The sequence below is a fragment of the Apium graveolens genome, chromosome 9 (genome assembly GCF_009905375.1).
Source record: "Apium graveolens cultivar Ventura chromosome 9, ASM990537v1, whole genome shotgun sequence".
Taxonomy (NCBI): domain Eukaryota; kingdom Viridiplantae; phylum Streptophyta; class Magnoliopsida; order Apiales; family Apiaceae; genus Apium; species Apium graveolens.
In genome coordinates, this window is record NC_133655.1 from 8,222,349 (window position 1) to 8,228,925 (window position 6,577).

The 6,577-nt window shown below is 32.1% G+C and overlaps 1 pseudogene; it reads left to right on the forward strand.

Moving 5' to 3' along the window:
• The first annotated feature begins 4,694 nt into the window (after nt 1-4,694).
• On the forward strand, nt 4,695-6,293 carry LOC141682761 ((S)-8-oxocitronellyl enol synthase ISY1-like; annotated as a pseudogene).
• Nucleotides 6,294-6,577: the final 284 nt, after the last annotated feature.

Consider the following 6,577-nt stretch of genomic DNA (forward strand, 5'->3'; position numbering starts at 1 on the left):
TTTAAACAATATTTTATATTATAATATTTATTTTCAGTCAAGTCTCAAATTATTATAAAACATATATTGTTATAATTTATTATATTTTTTGATTTATTTTTCAACTATTGAAAATTATATTATAAAATATATTATTAAAAACTATCGAATGTTAAAAACAATCCGTGCATCGCACGGGTTATCGGCTAGTATGTAAAGAAGCACCGATATATCAAATATTAATGTTAGTTCCGATAAAAAATGAGTTACTAATATTACAATTTGGTAATAATAAAAATTAGTTCTCCTCCCTTACTAGGGCTATAAAATAAATGGAATGAAGTCGGACTCTTAATTGTTCGTGCAAGTTTATTAGCTCAATAATAATTTTAAAAAACTCGAATTTTTCTCGAATTAAATTGTTTATTTGTATATTGACTCATTAAGTAAAAATATCATTATGAGTTCGAACATGTTTCACCAACAACTATTCATGTACAACTTATGAAATTGCTAGCTAATTCCCGTTCACGAACACCTCCTCTTTTGAACTCGTTATCACAGACTTACATATATTCTCATGATTTTTTCTTATTTTTCGTTCTAATAAATACAAAATAAAACACATAAACCAAATAGATAGTTTGAGTCTTACTCTAGGTATAAATTAAATTAAAATACAAACTAAAAACTTTACCCCCTTTCGCACATAATTTTACCTAGATCTCTTTATTTTTAATTCAATTTTTTTTTTGTCATTGGTATTTTTTAAAAAATCTAATTTTACTATATTTTTCTTACATTTTCAAACAATTAGGATCCATACCATATGTGATATATAATATCTACTGGTTTCTGGAATAATACTGATTTCAACTTAGTGATTCATGCAAGTTTAAATATTGATTGATCGCCATAATATAACAAATATATTGTGTAAATTGATGAGTGGGCGATGAAAAAATACAGTGAAATTAGATTTTAAAAAAGTTAACCGATTATCGTGAAATATCAAATTAAAAATAAATTTGATTTCTTCACGTATAATTTATGGATTTAACGAACTAGTAAATGGATTCCTATCCACTGGTTATTGAATGAACGCATGAATACCTATTCACAGGTTGTCTGTTGTGTGTATAATTAAAGCATAGACACAACACAGTACACCACCCTTTATCAATAAAAAACAAGTGAGGAATTGTTTGTTCATACACAAAGAAAACTAAATTAAATATGTACAAGTGAGATAGATAGATAGCGAGTTAAGAATTGTGATTAGAAATTTACACTTTGCCGAATCAAGCAATTGATTACTTACCAAACTAAACAGAACTACTAACCCAACCCACTAAACCTCAACCGTTCGTTATAGCTAGCTAGTTGCGTGTCCCTTGTAAGCAAAGTATGTTTAATTATTCGGTTTTTCGTCAATCAAATTAGCCTAAAATTATAATTTCCCGCCTTTAAAGATGAAATTTTACTACGCATTTCAGACCTAGCATGAAGGTCGAGTAGAGGGGACAGATGTGTAAAAGCGAGGGGATGCAATGTACCAAGTGACTAAGCGGCGTGCCGTGAATACAATTGGGGGTTTGTGTTGACAGGGAAATACTTTTTCCATTTGTGTCGAACACGTTTGTGAATGCTTTGATTGTTAATATTTTTAATTTCGTATTAGTATAAATATAAAAATTTCACTGTATTAAAGTACTCGTAAACACGAATATAACAAAATAACTCATATATAACTAATGACTATATTTGATATTATAGATTAACCGTAAATTAATAGTAAATCGCTTAACATGAACAAAGACAAAAATCAAAATGGGAAAAATTTTGGTGGAACGTAGGGAGTAACACTTAACATCAAACACATGATATTATCCTAATATGTTTCTTGTATATAACAGATGTATACAGATTGATGGAACATAACATTAAAGTTTTAGCAGGAGTGAGCAAGAGGAAAAGTAGTAAACAAAATTTTGAAGTTTTAGCGGGAGTGAGCAAGTCGAAATGGTAGTAAACTAAATTTCTAGAAGATGGTGACCAGAAGTTATAGCGAGTGCCGATCTTTGTGTGGAATTTGTTGTTTCCTAGCCACTATTTTAAAAGGGTTTCGTCCTACTTAACTCCCACTCTTTCATGCATGATTCAAATTATTTGAACGGAAAGAACTCACGCTTTAGAAAAGTTATACCGTTTTTTTGTTAAATATAACTTTTTTTTATGGTATAGAATCCGTAGCCGCCATCTTTCGGATGCGTAGTGGGTAAATCTCACGGGCTCATATAATAGTCTACAAATCACGTGAAGTGCAAATCACGTGAAGAATGGATGATGAATTTTTAGCCACTTGAGTTAACAATTTGATTTATTGAACGATGCTCATGTATAGACTATTTAGAGCATTTCCAAGGGAGATAACTAAAATTGTTAGTTAAAATAATATAAATTAATGGTTAGCTAAAATTTGTCGAACTTGTAAGGTGTTGTACTCCAACTGTGTTAGCTATAACGGTTAGCTATACTTTAAAAATAATATTTTATTATTATTATGAAAATAAAATGGGTGATGAAATCATATATTTGTACTTGGAGAGAAAAGAAAAGAGGAAGAGAAAGAAGGAGTGATGAGTTGAATTTGTTTTAGAGGATATTTGTATTTCATCCATGGTTCAACAAATTTGGAAAACCAAAACAGTATAACTATAATTACAGCTAACAGGAGTTGATGGTTGGAGTGACATTTTGGTAGTGGATAGCTATATTTTCTAGGCACATAGACAATATAGCTGGAGATGATCTTAGTAAACAAAAAAATGGGGGAAAAAAGAGAGTTATGCTACTGGCGCCTCGCATTCAAATTTATCACAGCCACCGACCTGATTCAATACTACTGGCGTAACTGCAGAGGGGTTGTTGATTTCTTCTGATGACCTAAATTTATGATGTTTTAAAAGTTCTTCTTTAATTCTTAAGAAACACTTATCAATTCATATTAAGATTTGATTGTTCAATTTTATAATAGTTTCAATTAGGTATCATGATTGATCAGTTCTCATTCCTAATTTTAACGATTATAACTATTACTAATAATATTAACTTAGCGGCTTTTCATTAATGTTTTCAAAGTTCTCACATTGCAATTTTTGGTGGGTTTTGGCATCAACGCACAAGCTAAGCCATGCATCCTAAGCGTTGAATACACAAGTTAGGTAGTATTTATTGTACCTCGTTTTTCAGAATGTATTAGAAAATGTACTAATTTGTATGTTATGTAAGTCTAAATATTCAATTAAAAACTATTTTAAATGTTTTACAAATTTATTTTAAGCAGTTTTTTTATCGTATGGAATCCGCAACCGCTAACTTACGAGTGCATACTGGGTAAAACCCACGGGTTCACGTAATAGCTTACAAATCACGTTAATTAATGTAAATCGCATTTAAGCGACAAACTCTGACTTAACAGACATAATCATAAATCTTCCTCCTCCGGTAGGATTCGAATATGTGACGAAAATGATAATAATTATTCCCTATTTAACCAACTGAGTTAACTCTTACGGACAAAAGTAGTCTTTTAAGTTTATAAAAGGAGAGAAAAGAAGAGAAATGAGAATTCTACCGAGTTTTTTGGTTTGAGAAAAGAAATGATTTGAAAAAGAAAAAAATTCATAATTTTCTCTCAAAATTAATTTCTTGACAGAAAAGAAAAATTTAAAAAAATACTCTCGTACTACTTTTCTAATAATACCCAATATGTCTCTTATATGTTCTTCTCTTCTCTTCTCTTCTTTACCAAAAGAACAGGGAGCATGTTTTACCCATTGCCTCACACACACACTTAGGGCTGTAAATTGAACTGGATTATCCGATATCTTAGCCTCCGACTCGAAAATATGATACATATCTTATATCTATTTTAAATATGATCCAAATCTGACGTAAAAATATACCCGAATAAAATATGATTCCGGATATGAGCACTTATATACCCACTCAGATAATTATGTCTCATATTTTTTTTCTATAAACTGATTCCACCTGAATATGATATGTGGTTCGTATTTGGTAAAAACCCGAATATGATAATAATTTTAACTCATTATATTTATAAGTAAATATCAATTTATAATTTATTAATATCTTATATAGATATAATTTATTACTAAATATGATGTACCAATCTTTAAAATGGAAAATTGTAATAGTATATACCTAATATATCATATATTTAAGTTTTTAATTTGTGATTATTTAGTATATTTATAAATTATATTTATTTTAGAAAAAATGATCATTATATAATATAAATTACAATTATTTTATTATATTGGTGGATCATATTTGATTCGAATCCGATGGATCACAAACTACCCGGTTAGAAAAAGGAAAATATGATACTGACTTATATCAGGTTTGGATCGGTTTGTATCCGAATAAAATGATATCAGACCCAAATTTGGACACAACGAAAATAAAATAATCCGAGACTTGAGCACAGTGGTACCCGGTATTGCCGGGATCATTTTACACCCCTGACCCTTCATATTATCAATTTATTTATTAAATAAAGAATATACATACAGAAAAAATATAAAATGAGATGTTCTTTATGGACAAATTACTCCTAACACACTGGTCATTAACAAGTACGGTTAGTTAATGTAGTCTTTATAACCTAGACTACCCTCAGTCTTCATTATGAATAAGATGTGTCAAAATTTTAAACCACAGAAAGTATATCATCTCGCCACGTTTCTACATCATACTTGTATATAAATAGAAACATACACTAGTGTTGGTGTATCTTAACAAATTGCACGTACCAAAGACATCTAACAAAACAAGCTAAAGAAGTTCCGACAAAAAAATGAGCTGGTGGTGGTCTGGTGCAGTTGGCGCTGCAAGGGTAATCATTTCATCTCTCTCATTTTTAGTAATCTTCGTTAATCAATTACGTCCATACATGCTTTTCTTTGTTCAGTACTAATTTAACGTTTCATGCACGCTTACTTCAGAAATCTCTCGATCAAGAAAATGTTCCGTTGAGCTACCCAAGTGTGGCTCTAGTTGTGGGCATAACCGGCATTGTTGGCAATAGTCTGGCTGAGATTCTCCCTCTCCCCGACACCCCGGGCGGGCCATGGAAAGTCTATGGCGTTGCTCGTCGCCCAAGGCCTGCATGGGATGCAAACCACCCTGTTGAGTATATCCAGTGCGACATTTCCAATCCAAAGGAAACTGAATCAAGACTCTCCGGCCTTAAAGATGTGACTCACCTCTTTTATGTCACTTGGGCTAGTGGTTCATCTGAAGCTGACAACTGCGAAATAAATAGCAAAATGTTCAGAAATTTGTTGAATTGTGTCATTCCAAATGCACCAAAACTGAAACATATCTGTTTAACAACTGGGAAAAAGCATTACTTCGGGTCTTTTCATTCATTTGGGATTGCAGCACATGATCCTCCGTTTACCGAAGACCTTCCAAGTCTCGATGCTCTTAATTTTTACTATAATCTTGAGGATATCTTGTTTGAGAATGTCGCGAAAAAAGATGGCCTAACTTGGTGAGTCCATAGGCCTGGAGTTATATTTGGTTTTTCCCCTCACAGCATGATGAATATAATATGTACTCTCTGTGTTTATGCTTCAATATGCAAACATGAGGGTGAGGTTTTGAGGTTTCCAGGGACCAAGGAAGCTTGGAGTTCGTATTATGAAGCTTCCGATGCAGACTTGATTGCTGAGCAAGAGATATGGGCTGCAGTGGATCCGAAGGCCAAGAATGAAGCGTTTAATTGCAGTAATGGAGATGTGTTCAAGTGGAAGCATTTCTGGAAGGTGTTGGCGGAGCAATTTGAGGTGGAATGCGGAGAGCTTGAAGACGGAGAGAGGCTGACATTTGTGGAGTTGATGAAGGATAAAGGCAGTGTGTGGGATGAGATTGTAAAACAAAACAATTTGGTGCCTACAAAATTAGAAGACCTCGGAGCTTGGTGGCTTGCTGATCATGCATTTGGCATTGAGTACCCTTTAGATTCTATGAACAAGAGCAAGGAACATGGATTCCTGGGTTTCAGGAATTCTAAATCTTCATTCGTTCGTTGGATAGAGAAGCTCAAACTTTCCAAAATTGTTCCTTAGGTTCAACTTCCTGTTGGTATTTTCAAGTTATTTTAGTTTGTTTGATTTCTCCTAGCTAGGGTTGCAGGTCTCTGTTTTGAAAGTATGTTCTAGACTTATTTACAATTTGTATTTCTTTAATTTGGAGTTATTGCAGTTTAAAATTTATTTGTTTTATCTTATATATATGTTTTACAAGGGAAAGCAATGTACCTCTTTGTACAAGCCATGTGTGAATGAGTATGACATATAGGATCATCTTCGATTTATTTTGAAATTGAAACAAATTGATATTTTCTATCCGACGTATTTCTACCCGGAAGGATTTATCACATTAATGTTAAAATCAAAATCAAATCTGAATTAGACATGTTCAAAGTGTGTTTGAATATTGATATAAGAACCTGCTAAGGGTCTTTATCTATCAAGATAAATTTTAATGTAATCCGTTCTTTAGT